Source organism: Sander vitreus, chromosome 11 (genome assembly GCF_031162955.1).
Source record: "Sander vitreus isolate 19-12246 chromosome 11, sanVit1, whole genome shotgun sequence".
Taxonomy (NCBI): Eukaryota; Metazoa; Chordata; class Actinopteri; order Perciformes; family Percidae; genus Sander; species Sander vitreus.
This window is the reverse complement of record NC_135865.1, coordinates 9,800,868-9,827,156: the sequence shown is the minus strand read 5'-3', so window position 1 is coordinate 9,827,156 and position 26,289 is coordinate 9,800,868. Positions and strand designations below refer to the sequence as shown.

Sequence of the window (26,289 nt, the reverse complement as noted above, 5' to 3'; positions counted from 1 at the left end):
GCTGATATTCTACACTGACACAATCTTGTTATTATCCCAAAACTCCGTGGTCATCTCTCTCTCAGCTCAGCTGACTGTGAGGTGTCTGTGAGTAAAAAAAAAAAAAAAAAGTCTGAGTCTTCACTGTTGCCCTGGTTACCTTATGCATGTGCATTCACGATAGCTGTTGAACTTTTGAACTCCAGATGGCCACTCTGCAGGCTGAGCTGTGGTGTGGTGTCAGGTTACAGCTTGTTGCTACAGTCATTACTATGGAAATAACCAGGCAAATCGTTTTTTGGGGGAAAAATACGTTGTGGAATATTGGATTGTGTGAGTTCGGCAATCGACTAGTGTGGACTTCACCAGAAACCAGGAAATAAACAGAGGTATGGATTAACACAACTTTTATGCATTTCTGTCACAGCTATTGCAGTCAAATTCGCTGTGTTCCCTCGGTAGGAATAACTGCACATGGGTAGGCACTTGAAATGACATTTCAAACATGTTTAGAGGCTAAAAAACAAGTTTAAAACTTGCCCTGTTTAAGCCTGTTGGCTGCAAAATCTAGCAGAAGGATAACACGGTGTAGGCAGCACCGATTGTTTTCGTTTGTGATACAACATATCCTCTCTGTATTGCACGTAGGTGTAACCATCGATACCCTTGCATCTGTCCATTACAAGCTATTTCAGTTTGAAGCCTTGAATACGGCCACCTCTTCCAAGTTTGTCTTCTGAACATACGCAATTTTCAGCACAATCTCTTCAAAGTCCTAATACTTATCACCATACTGTGTTTATACACTAAAAGAGAAAGAGTTCATGTATTTTGTAGAATACAATAGGTAAAGTTAGTAGTTTGGTTTATTCTCAAAAGTCCGACTTCATTCTTGAAATAGGCTATCAAGTTTTTTCTCGACATGTCAACTTTATTCTCGTCATGTTGACTTTATTCTCGACATTTCGACTTTATTCTCAAAATGCAAAATAAATAAAACATCTTCCTCCTTAATTTTTTCCCCTTGATGTGGCCCTAATGCTCCGTCGTACCAAATTTACAAACAACAGAGCTACGGGTTGAAATCGACTGGAATTCTCCTTTAAGACAATCATTTTTTGTATTACAAGTTCTGAAATTGTATGTTTAAATAGGCAAATATCAATCAAATGACCTTTATTTCAACTAGTGAGACACTGAGGTTGCCTTCATTTACAGTGATGACGAGCAAGAGGAACACTATAAACACAAACGAGCATAATTAAAATGTATAGGGACAGAGATAAAAAATAAAATAGAAATGTGGTAGTTCACAGTATTGGTATCGGTACCGGTATCAAATATTTTTAAACGATACCCAGCCCTAGTCAGCCATGAAAAAAATGTTTCTCCATGTTTGAAATGAAGGAATGACATTTTGTATAAATCAGGCTATAAATGATTAGGCTGGGTATCGTTAAAAGAAATGTGATACAAATACCGTGACTTCGATACCGAGTCCCAAACGATACTTTTATTGATACCAATTTTGTCAAACAAAAATAAATTACAACATTAAACATTATGGCACAAATCTTTTTATTTATTTTTCAGCTCCTACTACGTGAGTCCTGTCTCTGTGCCTAACGTAGAGTTTTTTCTGTGTGTCTCTATGACGTGTAACGTTAGACAGCCAATCACAAACATTATTAGATCTTGGTAGAAGCATGCTGCATGCTTATTGGCTCACTGACGCTGATAAGATTTACTCCTTAGGTATGGAAATTGGGTATTGAATGACGAGGCATTTTTCAATACTCAATACGGCAATGTATAGCTGCACAAGTTTTGGGTGGACTCCAGGAAGAATAGCTGTGGCTATGGCCCCAGCTAATGGAGAGCCCAATAAATCAAATCAAATACTAAGGAGGCAATTTGGTCGGTGCCTAAAAGGTTTCAAATTCGGTACCCAGCTCTATAAATGATATACGAACAAACCCTTCTGCAAAAACCTTCCGAATATAGAAATGAAACTGGAAATATTGGTGTATGTACTACTGAAGTGGAGATATCTGGTTTATAATATGAAAACAAAACATTTAAAGGTGCGTTTTTTTTCCATACATTTTGAAGATATTACAGCTGAAAAGGGATTACAACTTTAACTAATGGATATCACCATGACACTTCCCCCGTTCATTATTTACACTAAGGAAATTATTTGTTGTATTACACGGTCTCTGAAATGTTGTTTAAATATGCAAATGAGGCATTATGAAATGCTAACGTTTGGTGAATTTAGGAAATACAGATCAGAGAGACAAAGTGCGGTAAAATAACTATTTTCCACTTGTCTGAAAGAAGACTGCTTAATAGCCCAAAATCTCTAAACTGACCAGTGCATGAAAAAACTACGTTTTTGTCTGTAGTGTCTCGCCTTAAAGCAGAGCCTTACCTAAACTCAACAGCAACAGCACCAACAGGTGATCCATGTCCACATGTAGACCCTCTTTCTGCCTGTCTGTCTCCAATATGTGCAGCCCTTAGTGTATATCTGCACACAGGAAGAGGTGGAGCTTCACTGGAATATCCCTCCCTCAGGTACATTTCCACTTCTCCATTTATTTTGTTGTCGTTCTCCACCTGTCCACCAGTTTAATTAAAATACAAGTAATATGTAATTTGAAAATACAAAAATACATTCTACTCCTATTATCACATTTTAGGCATTCATTAGCCTCTATATGAGACTGATCTTAACCCCCGACATTGAAAAGATGAGCTCTACTAATTTTCCACATCATTAGATTTAAAGTGGCCAATCAGGACATCTTGGCGACCATTGACTGAGTGAACAGCCAAATGAAATGCAACTAAGGGAACAGCCATGGTGGTGCACTAGTTCTTTCAGATGACAATAGCACTGGGCATTTGCAGTCGAGTTAATACATTTCTAAGATCTCCAACAAGCATCCAATTGAACGAGTGCAAAAGACACAAAACAGTCCCATTACAGCAGATGATACAGAACACCCCTCCCCTTCCCCCCAGTACTAACAACTTTAATAAAAAAAGTATTTTCCTCTGTGTATCCTTGTGTAACACTGCAGTCCAGGGGTAATCGTGTTAAATAATCATGATTTCAATATAGGTTAAACTTCCATCGTGTGGCCGTGAATAGAACGGTCATATGCGTCATTTTGTGAGTCTATGTCGTTTAGGTATGAGAATGTGTTGCTAAAGCACAAATAAACACACCCACACCTCAGCGGGAAGCTGCCACAGTGTCGTTTTATGAGTGAATGCATAGCTTCATCCTGTTTGTTTCTGTGTGTCTGTGGCAGTTAAATTTGTGCCTTGATATAAGCCGATGAAGGGAAAAGCAGCGGTTGGGAATGAGAATAGGCTGCACTGCACACCCTGCACGCTGTCATTGGCTGGGGGTTACACACCAATGTGGGGCCCAAAGGCTCTTTGCTGTCGTCCATAAACATCCCTCAGACAGAAAAAGGAAAGAGGGCAGGTCTATACATTGTTTTTAGGATAACACTGTATTTTATACTGTTAAAACTTAAAATAGCATTAGTGTTGAGGTTGTTAGTTCTCAATAAGCCATCTCCTTACACTTTAATGTATAATATCACTCTCTGATTGACTGTGGTACTGAATTCCACTGATGCTCTAAAGGTTAAATGCAGTTTTTCCCCCCTAGCTGCACTTTGAGTGGCTCTGTTTGCGGTAGATTTTAAGTTAATGAACCCAGACAGAAGAGGAGGAGTTGGACCATGCATAACCTTATAAACTAAACAGACATTTATGTATCTGATGAGGTTTTCCTAGCAAGCAGATTATATTTGATTGACTTTATTGTCCACCTCAGTGGAAATTTTTCTTTGGCTTTTCCCCAAGTACATCAAAAATACATACAGTGCACATAACACAACACACTATTTAAAAGTATACAATATACAGTACAATAGTGCAAATGGGCAGGTAGCAGCAAATTAGTTATATAATTAATAAAAGAGAGCACATCTTATAAAAGTGTTCCATGATGCAGTCATTCTGTTTTCAATGCCTGTATAAGGAATAAAAGACTTCTCGTGTTCCGACTGGCCCTTGGGATCAAATCGAAATTCACGTCCAGAAGGCAGTGATGAAAACTGGTTTTGAGACTCTTTGTCACTGCTTTCGTCTTTGTTAAATCGGTCCATTAAAGAAGATTAAGCTACAGACCCCAGAGGTAAACCTTTTCTCACAGGTGCTTTATTCTATCATTCCAGTGTTTCATGACTTTATCAATCAATTTATTCCTAATGACTATAAATCATTGTTTTCTGTTTTAATTAGTGCTTTTTGGGGTCCTGGGGTATCCCAGTCAAAAGCACCCAATTCCCAGTTGGGTGCAGTTTTAATATATGTAACTATTTACTTAGTTCATATTTGCCATGGGAACACACTATCAGAGCGGATCGGGCACTCTGTCAGTCATTTCAAAGGAGACAGACACACATGCAAATTGTAAAATCTAAATTAAAATACAATTATTCAACCTTTATTTTGACCAAGGTCTCTCTCTACTTTTGTATTGAAAGATAAAATAAAAATTGTTTTTCTTCTTGTAAATTATTTTATAGGAGTCACTTTCACCATATTAATAGATCACAAATAATGTTCACTTGAAATGACTGAAAACGATGATACCAGAATCAAAGGATGGTAAATAAGCTTTTAAAGTGGATTGTATTTTGGGATAAAAGCTGAATTCTATATTAAAGAAAGGTATTTATTTTCATTTAAAACAATATGCAAATTAACCGTAACTTTCCTAAATTAATAAAAATCAGTTTTCACATGACTTGTATTTCATAACTAATGTTCTGAGAAGAAATAACATTTTGCTCAGATCGTTATTTCTTACAGTACTTTATTATAGGTATGATGAAGGTTAAACACACAGCAGCTTCTCTGAACTGCATTTCTGTGAAACTGATAAACCTTTCATTTGATAAGAAGTTTGCTGACAGATTACAGGTTATAGGAGTGTGGTTTCTGTTAGCATGATAGCCAGGCAGGGTGAGCCATTATTAATGCTCTCAGAGTGTGTTCACACAGACAGTGTGGGAACTAAAAACTGTTGTAAACAAACAGACAAAATTTTTAAAAACACTTAAACATTTGTAAGTTTTTTTTATCGTTTATGACATCACCAGGGGTCTCATTTATAAAACTGTGCGTAGGATCCTTACTATAAGTGTACGTATGCCCAAAAGCCCAAAATGGCGTATGCCAAAAAAAAGTCTGATTTATAAAACCGTGCGTACGCACACCTGTAAGCAATGTTCCCTTTATAAATCAGAGATTACCTACAAGTGTGCGTACGTGAATCAGCCTCTTATCCCGCCCTGTACACGCCCATTTTTAACCATAAATAGTCAATGCAAAGCACCTCGTGAATGCTGATCAGTATATGAATGACACTGGTAGTTGTTACACCGAATCATGATGACTGGTGGAGAAAAAGCAAAAAACTTCTCAGACGTTAAGGAATTGCTGCAAATTTAATTATAATTTCGGCCTGTTCTTGCACAGTGTAGGGAAACCTGATCTATAACTACATGTATTAATAATACGTCCAAAATGGCAGGCATTACAGCACTCTGGGACAGCTTCGATATACCAGACGTACTGTATATAATAAGATTTAACAGAACTATATATTATTTTCAAACAAGCCTTAGTGATAAAGTTGAAGATTATATATATATATATATATAATATTTATTTAAAAAAAATACTTAGCTGTCTGACATTTCCCTCTGGAAACAGCCGGTTGCCCCCAGAGTGGCGAGGACCTGTATTTGGACCGGGATAGACTGGGATGGCACGGTTCCGGCGCGTGGCCCTCTCTACTGGACCCAATTCAGTACATAGATCCAAGATCCATTAAACATTAAGAACAAATTTTTATTTAAGATTTGAGTTGGAGGTGTTTATGGAACAATTATCACTCAGTACAAGCGCAAATAACACTGCAGGATTTAATCTTCATGGTGACGTGGATGATATGGAGTGAAAAAATGTGCGTGAGGCATCAATACTTACGGCACGAATATTACGAGTAGGGCTGTCAAACGATTACATTTTCTTAATTGCGATTAATCGTTGAATTTCTATAGTTAATCGCGATTAATCGCATGTTTTATCACATGATTAAAATTCTATTATTTTGCATTTTAGAACTGTTTTTAAGTACATATTAACAATGGAAAGCAGTTCTTATTAGTGTATCTTGATTGGGAATCAAATGAATGCAAAGAAAATTACTTTATGAACTTGATTTTAAGATTTGTATTTGTTTATTATATAGTTAATCTAGTCACACATTTGAATCTAGAGTCAATATTAGGGTTGAGTATTGTTTGGTTTGGATACCGGTGCTAAAGCGGTACTTTTAAAACCTTATATCTTATATATAACTTCATACCGGTGCCTTAACGGTGCCTGAACTAGAGTCCGGATCGGGCTGAATCTTTCTGTCCGAACCCGGCCCGCGTCCGACAGAACCGTGACCGAGCCCGATAGGCATCAAGAGATTTATGTCCGAGCCTGACCCGAGCCCGACACCGTTAAAATCTCATTTTTTTCTCATATTAATGACACATGTAGGCATACATTTGTTTGTGTGGAAAGCTTTTATTAAGCAACTGTAGGCATTCGGAAATGTCAACAGATGAGCGCATCAGCGCACACGGGGCAACAAGCTCACGTTAATAAGCTGTTAAAATGTTCAATGTGTTAACCTTCACTGCTTGCTTCGTTTCCGACCATGATCAGAAAACCAGGGGAGACTCGGTACCTCCAGGGCCGCCGTTATAACATGAATAACTCTGCTCCGGTCGCATTTACACGTCTGCTCCTCTTTCTCTTTCACTTACACACACAGACACATGAGCTCTCTTAAAGGAGCCGCAGCACCATTTTACAACAAATGTCTTATCACGCTGATGTGACCGAGCCCGGACCGAACCCGACCATAATTTCTAAATATCTGTCTGAACGTATCCATGCCTTAGCCTGAACCGATACTTTTTAAGAAAGTAAAAAAAAAGAAGGGTACTAAACAGTTGGCGACATTAAAGAATGGCTTGTATCGTCAAAATTAAATGTTTAATAATAATGTAATCATTATAACAATAACTTATTTCACTAGTAAATAGCTGTTGAATGACAAAAACAACCACCAGATGGGAAAAGGGCATTTAACAACAACTTTGAATGCACCACGAGGCTGTAAATTACCAGTTTCATTGAACGCACCGTCTGTGTTTTTCCGACAACAGCAGCTGCAGATTGTTACATCCCGGTGTCGGAATCCTCTACAGTGAAATACAAACTTTACACCGTTAAGCGTTAGCTGTCAGCATTGTAACCGTGTTTAATCCAACTACTAGTTAGCGGTAGGCTAACGTTAGCTACTGTTGAGTATAGCGTTAACTACCGTCACGTGCAGCAATGTTTCTGTTGCCTGTAACGTCTGTTTCAGAGCATCAGAGAGAAGTGCAGACATATCAGTGGCACCAGAATGAGGCACCGAAATCCGCGTTGCTATTCCTGCAGCAGCAGGATGTGTTACGAGGAAGTACGGCAAAATAGTAGCCTGTTAGGCACGACGCAAAGTGAAAATAAATTAATAAATGGCGGCATGCGATTAATACGATTAAAAGAAATTAACGCATTATGCTCGGCCCTTAATCACATCACGATTAACGCGTTAATGCTGACAGCCCTAATTCCGAGTAATTGTTATTCCCATTTACTTTCTGCAGTCTGACTTCAGTTCACCACCTCACCATCTGCGTCGCCAATTCCTATTTTGTCTCCAAAATGTGCGTACGCATCGGTCAGAGTTTGCGAGGAGGACCGCACGTTCTCCCGTTAAGTTTGTTTTTTATAAATCACAACCTTTGCGTGGGAAGTGGCATACGCACATTTTCAGCCCCATTTTGTGCATACGCCACCTTTATAAATGAGACCCCAGGACATCACTTAGACAACCAGAGTTGAAAGGCTCAGTTGTAGAGGCTGGTGGCGATCAGTTTCCCGTCAGGTGACATGTTGACGCCCATCACCTGGAAATTAAAGTCATGCCATGTTATTAATGTACCTGAGGTTTCTCTACCAATCAAAATGACAGTTTGTAGTACAGTGCAGTACAGTGGGTTTTCTGTAAATGGCCATCTGCTCCAGGCACGCTGCTGCAGTGTTTACATTACATACACTGTAGCTACATGCGAATGTCAGAGAAAGCTGTAATTTTGGGTGCAGATGTTGATTCTCCTCAATTTCAGATCACATTCCTGCTGGAACATGTTCAATGAATTTATAACTGGGATGAATGTAGAGGAAGACAGCAGTATGTTTATCAATGTAATTCAGGGCATAGCCCAAATGTTTACAAGGATATTCCCAGGTAATAAGAATAACTAGAACTGCAACCAGTTATGACGGGTCCAAGCCAGTCCAAGCGGCGCGAGTCGCCCCCGACTACCCAGGGAGTGGCGAAAGCGGGACCGTGAGCCGCAAGGTCTGCGGTACATTGCCGTTGCAAATATCCCATTAACATTGATTGAGTAAAAGGGCCAAAACTGGTCGTTGACTATAGTGCTTCTACCTCAATTATAGCACCCCCTAAAGGCCGATCATCACCAGTTTTGTGATGATAGCATTTACTGCGGCAGAGATATTGCCATTGCAAATTTCCCATTTAAATGCATTGAGTTATTTGCCAAAACGCATCTATGTTCATTATAGCGCCCCCTAACGAGCCTCGGAGTGGGATATCGAACAATAACACCAACTTTTGCTCTGATACCTATTATTTTGGCCGAGATATGCTAAAGTTTGTGTTTTGTAGCTAGCTACGAAATTCAGTTTGGTCGTAAATTGAGCATAGTTTTACGTAGCAAAATTCTTTTGATAACTTTTGGTCAGGTCAGTCTGAAGATGCTACGTACCAGGTTTCGTGCAGATCGGTCGCACGGCCTAGGAGGAGTTTGAAAAAGTTGGTTTTGCGCCCTAGATGGTACCCTCAAATTTTCGTAAAAATCGGATGAGCCGTTCATGAGATATAAACTTTTTGTACTTGTAACGCCCCATAGTGGCCAATTTTTGTAAAAATGTTTTGGAGGACCAGAGGTTCATGGCAAACAAGAATCTAAAGTTTGGCTTTGATAGCATTTATTTTGGCCAAGATATGGTAAAGTTTGTATTTTCGTAGCTAGCTACACAAATTTGTTTGTGCGTTATTTGTGCAATTCTCATCCGATAAGAATTATTTTGATTACTTTTTGTCAGGTCAGTCTGTAGATGCTACGTACCAAGTTTCGTGCAGATCGGTTGAACGGTCTAGGAGGAGTTCGAAAAAGTAGGTTTACAATAAATCACGATTTTTCGCGCATAAAAGTATAGGCAGAAATGGGCTTGGCCTATATCAGGAGATTCAGCTGAATTCAGGGAATGTGTTATATGTGTCTTTTTAATCTGCGATCTACGGTTTGGGAGTTATAAGGCCAAACGCGGTTTTTTTCTGTTATAGCGCCACCTAGTGGTGGAAGTGGCTGAATTTTGTTTTCTGAGGTCCTTTCAGAGATTTGGACCAGTCCTGAAAATGGCACCCCCGCCACTATGTACGGTTTAGGCTGTAGCATCAGTTTTAGGCGGAGAAGAATAATAAGAAGAAACCTTTGGAAAACAATAGGGTTCCACAGCTCTGCTGGATCTGTGTACACAGCTGTACAAAGCTGCAGACTGCTTCAAAACTTGTAATGAACCATATTATTATAACATGGATTGACAAATAGTTATATTAAAAACATCTTAAGTTAAATGTTAGTAAAACAGTTGGTATGTTATTTTCAAAGCGACCATGTAGCACTCCAGACCCAGATATAATGATATTAGGAAGACTGATCTCACTAAGTGGCGTATGTATGACACGCCAATTCGTATGCTGTTTGTGCGTGTTATCAAGGCGCATAATCGTTTTTTTTTTGTTTTTTTTTCAATAAAGCCTTCCCCTTGTTATGTTCTTTTTCCTAAACCCAACCGTTTATTGTTTTACACGCGTATGACGTTGTTCTCGCGATAGCACGCCACGTGTATGTGTTTACATCAGCTGTATACAGCGTAGACACGTGGATAGCTCAAAATGCCTACAGATAACACGCCATTTGGCTTTAGGAAAGTGGTGTGTATGTTTATGCTAAGTCATGATGTCATGTTGTATCAGGGCAAAACTTGCAAGTTGTGAATAAATACAAGTATGTGGGTGTCTGGATTGATTCAAATCTGTCATTCAAATCTCATGTAAAAGTGTATGCAAAAGATATAGATTTAATTTGAGTAACTTTAGATCTGTCAGTCAATCACTCAGCTTTAAAACTGCTATGATAGATATGAATGCCATAATTATCTCGCATTTTACCTATTGTCTTCTCCGGGAACCATCACCTTATCGTGGTGGAGAGGTTTGTGTGTCCCTATGAACCTGAGGGCTGTGTTGTCTGGAGCTTTGTGCTCCTGGTAGGGTCTCCCAAGGCAAAGTGGTCTCAGGTGAGGGGCCAGACAAAGAATGGTTCAAAAAATCCTATGAAAAAATCGAGGAAGGGATGAAGTGACCCTGCCCGGAGGAAGCCCGGGGCCCCCGCCTGGAGCCAGGCCCAGATGGAGGGCTCGTCAGCGAGCGCTCTGGTGGCCGGGTTTGCCACGGAGCCCGGTCGGGCACAGCCCGAAAAAGCTACGTGGCGGACATCCCTCCATCCCATGGGCCCACCACCTGTGGGAGGAACCGCTGGGGTCGGGTGCGCTGCCACATGGGTGGCAGTGAAGGTCAGGGGCCTCGACGGACCAGACCCGGGCAGCAGAGGCTGGCTCTGGGGACGTGGAATGTCACCTCTCTGTGGGGGAAGGAGCCGGAACTTGTGCGGGAGGTGGAGCGCTACCGGTTAGATCTGGTGGGGCTTACCTCTACGCACAGTCTTGGTTCTGGAACCATACTCCTGGATAGGGGTTGGACTCTTTTCTTCTCCGGAGTTGCCCAGGGTGTGAGGCGCCGGGCGGGTGTGGGGATACTCACAAGCCCCCGGCTGAGCGCCGCTACGTTGGAGTTTAACCCGGTGGACGAGAGGGTCGCCTCCCTACGCCTGCGGGTTGTGGGGGGGGGGAAAAACTCTGACTGTTGTTTGTGCATATGCACCAAACAAGAGTTCAGAGTATTCGGCCTTCTTGGAGACCTTGAGTGGAGTCCTGCATGGGGCTCCAGTTGGGGACTCCATAGTTCTGCTGGGGGGACTTCAACGCGCACGTGGGTAATGATGGAGACACATGGAGAGGCGTGATTGGGAGGAACGGCCTCCCTGATCTAAACCAGAGTGGTTGTTTGTTGTTGGACTTCTGTGCTAGTCATGGATTGTCTATAACGAACACCATGTTCGAACATAGGGATGCTCATAAGTGTACTTGGTACCAGAGCACCCTAGGCCAAAGGTCAATGATCGATTTTATAATCGCTTTCATCTGATCTGAGGCCATATGTTTTGGACACTCGGGTGAAGAGAGGGGCGGAGCTGTCAACCGATCACCATCTGGTGGTGAGTTGGGTCAGGGGTGGGGGAAGACTCTGGACAGACCTGGTAAGCCCAAACGGGTAGTGCGGGTAAATTGGGAACGTCTGAGGAGGCCCCTGTCCGACAGACTTTCAACTCACACCTCCGGCGGAGCTTTTCATGCATCCCTGTGGAGGCTGGGGGGCATTGAACCCGAGTGGACAATGTTCAAAGTTTCCATTGCTGAAGCTGCGGTGAGGAGCTGTGGTCTTAGGGTCTTAGGTGCCTCAAGGGGCGGTAACCCACGAACACCGTGGTGGACACCGGTGGTCAGGGAAGCCGTCCGATTGAAGAAGGAGTCTTTCCGGGATATGTTATCCCAGACGACCCGGAGGCAGTTGCAAGGTACCGAAGGGCCCGAAGGGCTGCAGCCTCTGCCGTGAAAGAGGCAAAGCAGCGTGTGTGGGAGAAGTTCGGAGAAGACATGGAGAAGGACTCTTTCGGTCGGCACCAAGGTGCTTCTGGAAAACCGTTCGCCACCTCAGGAGGGGGGGGGGAAGGGAACCATCCAAGCTGTGTACAGTAAGGATGGGACGCTGTTGACCTCAACTGAGGAGGTAATAGGGCGGTGGAAGGAGCACTTTGAGGAACTCCTAACCGACTAATACGCCTCTATGGTAGAGGCAGAGCTGGAGGATGAGGGGGGGATTGGCATCAATTTCCTGGTGGAGGTTGCTGAGGTAGTTAAACAACTCCACAGTGGCAAAGCCCCAGGAATTGATGAGATCCGTCCAGAAATGCTTAAAGCTCTGGGTGTGGAGGGGTTGTCTTGGTTGACACGCCTCTTCAACATTGCGTGGAAGTCTGGGACGGTGCCTAAGGAGTGGCAGACCGGGGTGGTGGTTCCCTTTTAAAAAAGGGGGGACCAGAGGGTGTGTGCCAATTACAGGGGTATCACACTTCTCAGCCTCCCGGTAAAGTCTACTCAAGGTGCTGGAAAGGAGGGTTTGGTCGATAGTCGAATCTCAGGTTGAAGAGGAACAATGCGGATTCCGTCCCTGGTCGTGGAACAACGGACCAGATCTTTACTCTGCAAGGATCCTGGAGGGAGCCTGGGAGTATGCCCAACCAGTCTACATGTGTTTTGTGGATCTGGAGAAGGCGATGACCGGGTGCCCCGGGAGATACTGTGGGAGGTGCTGCGGAGTACGGGGTGAGGGGTCCCTTCTCAGGGCCATCCAATCTCTGTACGACCAAAGCGAGAGCTGTGTCCGGGTTCTCGGCAGTAAGTCGGACTCGCTTTCAGGTGAGAGTTGGCCTCCGCCAGGGCTGCGCTTTGTCACCAATCCTGTTTGTAGTATTTATGGACAGGATATCGAGGCGTAGTCGGGGTGGAGAGGGGTTGCAGTTCGGTGGGCTGGGGATCTCATCGCTGCTTTTTGCAGATGATGTGGTCCTGATGGCATCATCGGCCTGTGACCTTCAGCACTCACTGGATCGGTTCGCAGCCGAGTGTGAAGCGGCTGGGATGAGGATCAGCACCTCTAAATCGGAGGCCATGGTTCTCAGCAGGAAACCGATGGAGTGCCTTCTCCAGGTAGGGAATGAGTCCTTACCCCAAGTGAAGGAGTTCAAGTACCTTGGGGTCTTGTTCGCGAGTGAGGGGACAATGGAGCGGGAGATTGGTCGGAGAATCGGCACAGCAGGTGCGGTATTACATTCAATTTATCGCACCGTTAGATGTAAAAAGAGAGCTGAGCCAGAAGGCAAAGCTCTCAATCTACCGGTCAGTTTTTTGTTCCTACCCTCACCTATGGTCATGAAGGCTGGGTCATGACCGAAAGAACAAGATCCAGGGTACAAGCGGCCGAAATGGGTTTCCTCAGGAGGGTAGCTGGCGCTCCCTTAGAGATAGGGTGAGAAGCTCAGTTATCCGTGAGGAGCTCGAGTAGAGCCGCTGCTCCTTTGCGCCGAAAGGAGCCAGTTGAGGTGGTTCGGGCATCTGCTAAGGATGCCCCCTGGGCGCTCCCTAGGGAGGTGTTCCAGGCACGTCCCAGCTGGGAGGAGGCCTCGGGGAGACCCAGGACTAGGTGGAGGGATTATATCTCTAACCTGGCCTGGGAACGCCTCGGGATCCCCCAGTCGGAGCTGGTTAATGTGGCCCGGGAAAGGGAAGTTTGGGGTCCCCTGCTGGAGCTGCTACCCCCGCGACCCGACCCCGGATAAGCGGATGAAGATGGATGGATTTTTACCTATTGTTTGACTAGCTGGACTCAGGCTTACAAATCCACAAGGAAGCCACTAGAAACTCTATATAAACGTACTCTCAAAGTTCTAGATCAGAAACCCAACATCACAGCTGCCAAATTTTAAATAGACAGACTTTTAAGTTAAGGCAAACCTGATTAAATATAGTAACCTTTGTCTAATTTATAAGATATTACATTGCTCCGCCACCACTGAAGACAATAGTGCAGTCAGGACTGAAGGACAGTTACCAGGGTTGCAACTGGTAATATAATAGGCTAAAGCAACGGCAGTTTATGGAAAGCACAAGTGTAATTATGGTCAGATCTAGTGCCTGAGTGATGGGGAAGTGATATTGATAAGCGTTGTGATTTACGCATCTACAGCGTTGGCTATTTTTTTGCCAGCTTTCCTTCCTGTTTTAGGAAGCAGCGACTGTATTGCTTTTTGCCTGTAAAACCGTGTCTGTGTTCTTCATTTTTATGTAGAATTATAGTTTGCTCTTCTTATATAAAATATGTGGCTCTGGTAGATGTTTGCGATTGGTCGTGCTGTGCAAACACCGCCTCTTTTATGTGAACGCGCGCGCCGCTGGATTGGGAAACCCTGGGTTGATTGAACTAGTTGTTAACTACCGTCGTGACACAGTTTATGCGGGACCGCGGTTGTTAGGTTAGGTGAAGCTGGGTAACTGAAAGAAATCCAGGGTATGTTGATCTTGATTTGTAGTACAGGGCCCCATTTCAGGAAGAAGGTTTAACAAACTTTGAGTCTAACCCTGATCTCTGAGTTGATTTACCCTGAGATGGAAAACTGAGTTTTCGGTTTCAGAACAGCTGATTTGAGTTGGTTCAATCAACTCAGAGTAGGTTCACACGCGTGCACCATCACAATAATAAGGCAGCATGAATGGAGCCATGATACTACGATTCACCATGGTAACAACCACAAACAAACGGGTCAGTGGAAATACTCATGCTCACATACAGCGAGTTAAAAAAACAACACAGCGGCTGCTGCAAAAGAAAGAGAATTTGCATGGGAAAAAATTGCTGCTAGAGTAAATGTGTATATTCTAATTTAGTGTATATCATATTTAATCATAAGTATAGCCTAATATTACTGGTGAAATGGTATTAAACCTATAATCTATTTCATTTAGGTGCAGTACTGCGGGCGAAAAAGTACTACGCCTACTAATCCCACTGAGGCTGCAGCACCATCATTAACAGAATTATAATTCATAATCTTTTATTTCAAAGGGTTTATCATCTCCCGACATATAACACCCTGCGAAGTAAAGCAGAAGTAATACAGGTTCTTCATCAACGGGATCGTCGACAAAAGGAAATACCATGTTTTTAGAAAAAAAATAATTTTGTTTTATAATCTGCCAAACATAAACCAACACAATTTTTTTTTATTAATGCCGATAACAAACTATGCTAAAATGCGCCTGATACAGACTGAATGAATGAGGAAATGAAAGAGGGCTGTGTCAGCATGCTGGGCTGGTGTCAGAGGGAGGAGACTGAGAGAAACTCGAGGTTTCTTGAAGAAAACCTGCTCCCGACCAGGTTAGGTTCACAGGCTCAGTTACCATAGTAACTGACTCTGAGGTGAAGTTACCTCTCTTTCTGAAACAGAAAACCCAGAGTTTCCCTCATCTCAGGGTTAACAAACTCAGAGTTTTCACTAAACCTGCTTCCTGAAATGGGGCCCTGTACTACAAATCAAGATCAACATGTCCTGGATTTCTTTCAGTTACCCAGCTTCACCTAACCTAACAACCGCGGTCCCGCATAAACTGTGTCACGCCGGTGGTTAACAACTAGTTCAATCAACCCAGGGTTTCCCAATCCAGCGGCGCGCGCGTTCACATAAAAGAGGCGGTGTTTGCACAGCACGACCAATCGCAAACATCTACCAGAGCCACATATTTTATATAAGAAGAGCAAACTATAATTCTACATAAAAATGAAGAACACAGACACGGTTTCACAGGCAAAAAGCAATACAGTCGCTGCTTCCTAAAACAGGAAGGAAAGCTCTCAAAAAAATAGCCGAAGCTGTAAATGCGTAAATCACAACGCTTATCAATATCACTTCCCCATCAGTCAGGCACACGATCTGACCATAATTACACTTGTGCTTTCCATAAACTGTCGTTTCTTTAGCCTATTATTTCAGTTGCAACCCTGGTGGTGGGAAGCGATCATGAGAGCAAATAAAAAATATAAAAATAAAATTCAAACCGATATGTGGCATTGGCAACACACGGCTCAAGAAGCCGAAAATAGCTTATACATAATTCTCTGCGCTGAAAATCTATATATTTCCTAAAGATAACCATCAGGGAATGTTAACGAGGGTTGTCGGTCTCTAAATGTTTTAACTTTTATGAGCTCACCTCTCTCTCTCCGCGCACCAAGCTCCACCGGATCTTCTAAGAACGGTGACACCGTTATCAATCAAGTATTGATTGGTCAGTAAGCGGTGCTTTTACACCAGTTAATCTCTAATCTCCAACATAACCTGCTCTCGACCAGGTTAGGTGTTCAGCATGAGTTACCACAGCGATTGAACTTGGTAACAAGTGATCCACCGTAGTGATACACAAAACCCTGGGTTGAACCTGAAGTTACCTCGTTAATGCAATATCTTGCTTCGTAGTACAGGCCTCTGGCCTCTGGTGAATAAGCTCAACATGTTTATTGTTTTTCTGTGCAGGCCTTCAGGTTGTAGGTGTAACAACACATCAAATATTAAATTGCATTGTGTTCTGTATGTTTGCAAACTTGGATTGAAATACATTTAAGGTGTGCCTGTCAGTTGCCACTGCTGGGCATTGCCAAAACATCTCACCCAAGTAGGCCGGTAACAATTCCAAATTTTGCTGGACAATTAATTGTCTTAAAAATAATTGCAATTAACAATATAATTGTCCCTTATAGTGAAATAATATTTTATTTATTTATTACTTTTTCAAACAAATTGAAGTTTACAGTAGGATACATCTTTTGTTATATCACTGTTATGTGACCCAGATATGCAGGTTCACAGCCTATGAAGCAAACCACACCTCTTTATTATCATAAAACATTGTATCTTTTGCTTAAATGAACAAAAAATTGATAATAGAACATTTATTTCCATCAATAACAAGCAAAGCATTAATCATAGGCCTAAACAAAAAACGGAGCAGGTTTGGCTTTAGACGGCTACCAGCCCAGGTTGTTTGGAGCTGCTATGGCAACAAGTGACAGCTGCCGCTAGCATAGCTTTAGCTAAACAGTCCGACCAATAATAACTTATATAATTACAATTTGGCACATCTTAACAAAATCAACAATTAGCTACTATTAACAGTCATACCCCTTAGGACCTTAGCAAAAGCCGACAGGACTTGCAATTGCGGGTGGGGCGTCCTCTGCTAGAAATCCATAGTATCATAGGCTAGCTAACGTTACTGTTAGGTGATGATACACCGGTATTGCGAACGCGTTTGATGGATCCAAATAATAGTGTGACCAATCTCATTAAAAAAAATGCTCTAATGCTTTAATTGCTTTAAATGCTTTAGTTGTTATACAAAATAGCCGTGATTATGTAAAAAATTGCAGTCTGACAATTATTTAATAATTGTTACAGGCCTACACCCAAGTCCTGTACTTTCTTCTTTTTAACATCTATAGGCTATTCTCAGCTTGCAAAACATGCAAAGCCATATCATGCATTGTAAAATGCTATCTAAACAGATTATCTGGCAGTTGTGTGTCAATTGCACAACTGTCTTTTCTCAAAACCTATATCTGACCCTGAAGATGTGTGTTGTGCAGTGTGTGTGCTCACTCGAGCAGAGTGTGACCTGTTGCTCAAGGATCCGTATCTGGGTTTTGCAACTCATACACATGAATCAAAGAATTTGGGTCACCATTTTTCATCCGCGGCATGGTCTGCCATGACAGAGAGACACCCTTTCTAATTTAATTTTCTTGTCTAATGCTAAAATAACATGATGTTTTTTTCATCTACAGTCTGTGTAAATTATCTGTTTGAATCTGGTGGTCTGAGCTGAGTAAATGTTGTGTCAGTGTCTTCTGTTCATTCACCTTGTCAGTCTCAGTCCATAGTCATATTAGACAAGAGTTCTCATGCTGGTATCAAACCACGCGTTAAAAGGCACCAGAATACAGGAAACGACATCTACTCTATTAAAAATGTCCCCTCCCCCAATAAATTGTCCCACCAACATTTGAAATGCTTCTTACGGCTATCTATTTACTCCTGTTCTGTAATGAAGTACATTGCTTTTTATTGTATTACAAAGTGCTTTACATACACTAAATATACAAAAAATAAGAAGCAACAGTTAACTCAAATATAGTCTGGATTATTTTAAAACCAATCCTGTATTTTTTAGTGTGACTTTTTCCTATAGGGCTAGCAATAGTAATATGGCATCAGTCTTGTAAGTCTCATTCTTTTCAAGCTAACTTTTTGAAATCTTATTTTTTCTTACTGTAACACTGTTTTTTACAGTTACAGATAACTTTTTGTTTTGTTTTAAACCATTTTAAAGTGCCCATATTATGAAAAAAACATAATAAAAAAAACTTTTTCTGGGATTTGGGGTGTTCTTTTGTGTCTGTGGTGCTTCCACACGCATACAAACTTTGAAAAAAAATCCATCCATGCTATTTTGAGTGAGATACGGTTTCTGAATGTGTCCTGCCTTCAGTCTCCGGGTGAGCTGTTCAAAATCGGCACGGCTTGTGATGTCACAAACCGAAACGAGCTGGCTAACCACAACTGTTAGCTTGTAGCATTAGCGTTAGCATGCTACCTCATTCTAAATAGCAAAGCACTGCTACAACACACACAAGTTCACCATAATCTACAAAAGAACTACTTACATGTGCGCCCTCATTTAGAAGTCTCCCAGCGACCCTGCCTTGTAACTGACCGGTTGGAGAAACAGCCTTTCTTTTACTGTCTATGGAGCTAGCTAGCTGACATGATCTACATCTGAGCTACTGCGCATGTGCGAGTGCAATCAAAGATAGTACAGAAGAAGACGAAGAAGAAGAAAAGAGGTCTCACTCTGTAGCTAAAACAGAGACCAGGTGAAAGAGAGGATCTGCAGCAGTGAGAGAGAGCTGTGCAGTACAACAAAAATATGGTGTTTTTTTGAAAATTAAACCATGTAAACCTATTCTGGTACAACCTTAAAATACAATTATGAACCTGAAAATAAGCATAATATGGGCACTTTAATGGTCTTTATTATGACAAGGCATTCTCTGTTATGAGTTTAATGTTTATGCAAACAAAAACTTGTGGTGTAATAATTTTAGTGTATGTGTCAGAACCTTTTGAACATTTGAGCACATTTTAACAATACTGCCATAATACTGATAACCGTGATTATTTTGGTCACTATAATCGTGATATGAAATTGTCATGCCTTTTCATCTTACAGACACGGCAGGAATTTCCGAAAGGATAATACAGAAACTAACTTTTTAACTAAAGTTATTTAGTTATTAAGTTTTTTTTTTTTAAATCAGAGAATTACTAAGATTCCTGTAAACACTAATGATAGGGCTGATTTCATAATCATCAATGGAATACACCCAATAGGAATCTGACAGCAGAGTTGCAGTTGTTGCAGTGGTAGAACAATCGGCTCTCTGTATTTACTCTCCACATATTCAAGTAATAATTATTAATAATTGTTGAATACTTATAACATTGCATGATTGATGCTTACCATGGGATTAAAAGTTATTTTTTAGTTGTTTTTCGCAAGGATAAATCATTGCAATGTGATTCCTTTTCCAACTGCTATGTGTAATGCATTGCAGGAATCAGTCATGGCTGCAGAAGCAAAGCAGACTTGTTATGAGGGCAGTTCTGTCCAAAGCTTTCAGTTCTACCTGGAACATTCGGGAGAGCACGAGGCCATTCTCCGGGGTGTTCACAACATCCTGCCAGGAGAATTTAAAAGGTACAAGAAAAAAAGGCTCGGAGTGCTACACTGCACTTGTTTTTAATCTTAACTATTTCTACTATTCACACAGAATTAGTAGAGGTTGTGGGTGCCTTTTTTTTGTCTTTTTGTGCAGTTTGAAGACAGAGATCATTTAGCTCATTGACTTAGTTCTTCATGACTTCTCTCAGAAGTTGGAAAATGTTCTTTCAAAGGGAGATGATATTGCCTATAATTTCATTCAGGTACAAAGCTGGCGATAGTGCTGCAGTAACAGAAACATTAAGGGCCCTTGTGTTGGTCAAAAGTCAATTTTCCAACTCTGATAACAGTGAAGTTGGTGGGTGGCGTTCAATTTAATGTAACACTCTAGCATGATTTTTGTTGTTGTTGATGGCTTTTTGACTTTAATTAATTTTAATCTTGTACAGATTTTAGGGTACAGTGTACAGAGTAATGACGGATGTTTTACTAATAATGAAAAGTGCTTGTAGGATGTACTGTACTTTCTCATTTGATGAATGTAAAGTCCTGTTTCCATACACCAGCAGGATTGATATGTGCTTTCCATATACAGTCTCTAATTCTAGTTACTGAGTGGTGTGCATAAATACACATGGGTTTATTAGAAACGTCTGGTATTAGACTTAAGGGGTGAGATACTACATTTTTTGAAATGTTTTATATTGGTTTTCTTAAAGAGAATGGAGATTTTTTTTAAATTCAGAAATATCAGCAATCAGGTCAAGAAACTGCCATATTATTGGTATTAATCAACATCATAATGAAACATATTTTAGGTATTACATTAAGTGCTAATTGGGTAATACATGGCATTTATTTTTTTATTTTTTATTTTCCATCTCTCATGTGTTGATGCAGAATTGGAGCAGGTAAAGGCAGTCTGGATGTTCTTGGTGTTGGAAGTGGTGGAGGTATGTGATGAGAACTGGTGACTGTTTGAACACGTGGTTTGTAGAAGTAGTTTTGGCTCAGTTACTAACTGTAGTGCATGAAGGCAAAGATCAAGTGCAAAAGATTGCATTATTGTGTGATCTATGTGTTAAAAGAAGCAGTTTTTTTTAAACACCAGAGGAAAATACACTGTTCCATGATGTAAAAAAATTAACCAGTGACTTTGACTTAATTTTCCACAAAAGTCCCATTTACTGTAATCACGAACTATGCAAATCTATATATAGTAAATGTCCTATTTATATACAGGATGTACAGAGTTTATCAATGTATCAAAGCTGCCCATATGAACATTGATTCAGTTTTTTGTTGCTGTAATCATTCCTTCTGTTCATACTGACTGAAGAGATGTGCTTTCAGTGTAATTGATGGGAGACAAAATCCACAGACCCATTTCTGTGAAAAAATACATGCAAAGGAAGCTAATATGACTTATGCATCCAAACTTGCAGTCTTTCTTTTTTTTACAAAGTTCCCTCTTTGTGTTACTCTGTTACTGTAGTTCAGCAAGGAAACACTATCTGGGCAAACACAAGGAGGAATTGTGTCCTAAAAAGGCTGTAACTCTGATATGACTGAGTCAGACTGCTTAAGCCTCATACACACTTATGTGTGTACCTTTTGGTGCGTGAGGTTTTTACATTGAAACAGCATTACACTGAGGCAGTAGGAATTCTAAGTCTAAAGACTTCCTGTTTTATTCCAGGAGAAATAGATGCCCAGATGCTCACTCTACTGCAGTCTACATTTCCTGCTGTCCCGATCACTGCTGACATTGTGGAGGGCAGCTCTCAGCTCACAGACAACTTCAAAGGTATCAACAATTCAGAACGCCACACAGTGAAATGTTGTTTTATCACTTTTTGATTTGTATTTTTTCTTTGTCTTCTTCACCTGATCATAATCTGCAATTAGGTCATTAGGTTTGTTATATAAAATGTTGTCATAAACTGTTTTGTGTTTATTTAGCTTTCTCTGTTTCTTTATGTCCGACGTATACAGTGGGGAGAACAAGTATTTGATACACTGCCGATTTTGCAGGTTTTCCTACTTACAAAGCATGTAGAGGTCTGTAATTTTTATCATAGGTACTCTTCAACTGTGAGAGACAGAATCTAAAAAAATCCAGAAAATCACATTGTATGATTTTTAAATAATTAATTTGCATTTTATTGCATGACGTAAGTATTTGATCACCTACCAGCCAGTAAGAATTCCAGCGCTCACAGACCTGTTAGTTTTTCTTTAAGAAGCCCTCCTGTTCTCCACTCATTACCTGTATTAACTGCACCTGTTTGAACTCTGTACCTGTATAAAAGACACCTGTCCACACACTCAAACAGGCTCCAACCTCTCCACAATGGCCAAGACCAGAGATCTGTGTTAGGACATCAGAGATAAAATTGTAGACCTGCACAAGGCTGGGATGGGCTACAGGACAATAGGCAAGCAGCTTGGTGAGAAGGCAACAACTGTTGGCGCAATTATTAGAAAATGGAAGAAGTTCAAGATGACGGTAAATCTCACTCGGTCTGGGGCTCCATGCAAGATCTCACCTCATAGGGCATCAATGATCATGAGGAAGGTGAGGGATCAGCCCAGAACTACACGGCAGGACCTGGTCAATGACCTGAAGAGAGCTCGGACCACAGTCTCAAAGAAAACCATTAGTAACACACTACGCCATCATGGATTAAAATCCTGCAGCACACGCAAGGTCCCCCTGCTCAAACCAGCGCATGACCAGGCACATCTGAAGTTTGCCAATGACCATCTGGATGATCCAGAGGAGGAATGGGAGAAGGTCATGTGGTCTGATGAGACAAAAATAGAGCTTTTTGGTCTAAACTCCACTCGCCGTGTTTGGAGGAAGAAGAAGGATGAGTACAACCCCAAGAACACCATCCCAACCGTGAAGCATGGAGGTGGAAACATCATTCTTTGGGGATGCTTTTCTGCAAAGGGGACAGGACGACTGTACCGTATTGAGGGGAGGATGGATGGGGCCATGTATTGCGAGATCTTGGCCAACAACCTCCTTCCCTCAGTAAGAGCATTGAAGATGGGTCGTAGCTGGGTCTTCCAGCATGACAACGACCCGAAACACACAGCCAGGGCAACTAAGGAGTTGTCTCCAGACCTGAACCCAATAGAAAATCTTTGGAGGGAGCTGAAATTCCTAATTGCCCAGCGACAGCCCCGAAACCTGAAGGATCTGGAGAAGGTCAGTATGGAGGAGTGGGCCAAACTCCCTGCTGCAGTGTGTGCAAACCTGGTCAAGAACTACAGGAAACGTATGATCTCTGTAATTGCAAACAAATGTTTCTGTACCAAATATTAAGTTCTGCTTTTCTGATGTATCAAATACTTATGTCATGCAATAAAATGCAAATTAATTACTTAAAAATCATACAATGTGATTTTCTGGATTTATATTCTAGATTCCGTCACTCACAGTTGAAGAGTACCTATGATAAAAATTACAGACTTCTACATGCTTTGTAAGTGGGAAAACTTGCAAAATCGGCAGTGTATCACATACTTGTTCTCCCCACTGTAGCTTTGGTAGCAAAGACCACCAACCTTCAGAAGATCCCATTTGCTTGGTATATCATGCACAGTGAGGACTATGAGAGGCAAGTCAAAGAAAAAGGAGACATGAAGACTTTTGACTTCATACACATGATTCAGGTATTATGAGTTTGCTTGATGACATGACAAGATCATTTTGGGTTCACTTTCTGGCCTCTGAGCTTTGCATGTTCTCTACATGTTGTCCTGGGTTAAAGTGAGGACTAAAGATTGCTGTGAACTGTTGGTAGAATGTCAGTCTTGCTTTGTGTATGCAATGAAATTTATTTAGCTCCCAACTAAGTCTTCAACTGCTGCTTGAATTCACTGGGGAGCATATCAGCAGAACCAAACAAAAGTGGAAAAAGATCAGTGTTAGAAATAATCGTATATATTGTATCCTCTGACATAGCCTAAATCTCCATGACACAGCTACAATGACTAGAAGACACTTCAAACTGTGGGTTTGAGTGAATGCAAGCTTAAATCCAAAAGGTTAAATTACAGGTTCCCCACAACTCTGTCCTTAACAGATGATCTACTATGTGGATAACCTCGCCGACACCATCAAGTTCTACCATAGCCTTCTGAAGAACAATGGCAGGCTTATGATCATCATTGAAGCAGGTAAGTAGAACTAAGTTTTCCATACTGCTTTCTCTCTTTCTTCCTCCTAACCTGTGTCTTAACTGAAGAGCAAAGACATGCATCACTCTGTTTGCCGATATATTTCTTCTGGAATTAATGTATTCAATCTCACAATATGCAGCTAACGGTGGCTGGGACACCCTGTAGAAGACATACAAGAAGGATCTCTGTGTCGACGCCCTCCAAGAATACCGCTCATCAGGAGAGGTAATTGCCTGCCTGAAGAGCCAGGGTCTGAAATATGAGGAGCACGTGATTCCCAACACCTTTGACATCACTGAGTGCTTCAGTCCAAGCAGCCAGACTGGTAAATGTCTGTTGAATTACATGACAGCGAACAATAACTTCTACCAGTCTTTCTCTCCAGAGAACAGAGCAGGCATGTTAGAACTTCTCAAAAACAAGTGCAGCACTGAAAAAGATGGCAGGGTATTATTTAACAGTAATATGAGCTGCATACTTGTTTATGCTTGAGTATGTACTGTACAGTCTTGCATTTACTTTACCTTGCCATATGCGGAAATGCAGCATATTTGCTTGTTGCTAAAATCAAGTTTACCATGTGCTGTTGCATTCACCTCATTTACTCAGTATGTTTACCACAATGATAAATACAGTTGCTGTTGGCTCATTAAAATTACTTACATAGTAAATCTATTGTAAATTAAATCACATCACAGAGCACCGGGAGGGGGACCAAATCCAGTAGCATTCAAGTAACCCTGGAAACATTTTCAGTTTGTTGTCTAAAGAAATATTTCAAGTTTAATATCATCATGAGTGAAATTAATTAAATCAAATTATATCACACATACACACACTTTGTATTTTTTTTTTTTCCATCCAAACTTGTCCAATACAACAATTGAGTTGCCAGTTAGAGTAGTTGGTGGAATACTGTAGTGTCTCATTTTGATGATGGATTGATGCCACTCTCTTGTCTTGTCTTATACAGTAAATATGAATCTTAAGCCAGCAGCTGGTTAGCTTAGCTCAGCATAGAGACTGGAAGCAGGGGGAAGCCTGGCTCTTTCCAAAGGTAATCAAATCCACCTACCAGCATCTCCATAGCTTACTTATTTACACTTTATAATGTTTTTTTCTGCAAAAAAACCAAAGCATGAAAACAGCATGTGCTTTAGCAGGGTGTTATGTGCCGGACTATTTCTATCTTCATCTTTTCCAGTAAATTTAATACACCCACTGTTTAAAATTTCTTAAAGAATATAGTCAAGTAATTAATTCAAAATTAAAGACTGCTGTTTTTTGTTAGTTTACAAATATGCTTATAGATGCCTAATATCATTAGAAAGAGCTAGATTATTCATAAAAAGAACCTTTTTAAAACTTGAGCTTCCCCATGATGCTGTTCACCATAAGGCCAGCAGATGGTACTACATGTCTGAGAATACAGCTGATGCTGTATCTGCGCTCCATTGCACTAAATCCAGTAGATGGCACACTGACTTTACATGTAGATATGGCATTACAGCCAAGGGTGACAACACTAACTTTAATCAAACGTAACCAAAAACCAAGTATGCCTAATGTGTGAAAAAAAGTAACACAGTTGGAGTCACTTGTTATTTGACTCCTGTACTTTCACTTCCCACTCAGCCGGCTAACACATAGACATTTCTAACAATGGCATAAACACAAAATCACGTCAGACCGCCATGGTCTTGTCTCAAGCTGTCTTGCAAATGTATTCTGGCTGCTCATTTACCTCATTAGCGTTAATAGATCAGTAATTGAAATTCATCAGAAATTCTTGTCAGTGCACTCCCCCCTGATGTCAGTGGGCTTTCAGCACCTGCTCAGGCTCCATTACCGGGGGTCCTCGCTGGGCCCTCTCATACCACAGAGTGACAGAGCATTAGTCATTGAGATAATCAACCTCAAGACACTGTTTGCAGCTAATGCTCTTCAAGAACTATTTACTTCACATGCCAGTTGGTGTCTTATCATAGAAGAAGTTTTCTGCTAGATAAATGTAATGAAATGTTCACAGCTCACCTTGTTTTCGAGTTGATTGATTATACTTAGTCGTGCTGAACAGCTGGGTATTTTTATACTGTTAGCTGCATAATGTTTTTATTTACTGCTGCATGCTTATCTGATGGCATATGACAAGCCATGTCTCTCCAGAGTTTCTGATGTTGAACATTTAGGTTACGTTTCTCTATGAACCTCGTCGGCTTTGTATCATGCAGGCGATGCTGTAACAATAGTAAAATATGAATCCATAAATACTTCTTTGTTACTTTGTAAATCTCAGGCATTGCAGCTGTG

General features: G+C 41.1%; 1 pseudogene; it reads left to right on the top strand.

The window, feature by feature from the left end:
• The first annotated feature begins 19,687 nt into the window (after positions 1-19,687).
• On the top strand, positions 19,688-24,471 carry LOC144525080 (histamine N-methyltransferase A-like; annotated as a pseudogene).
• Positions 24,472-26,289: the final 1,818 nt, after the last annotated feature.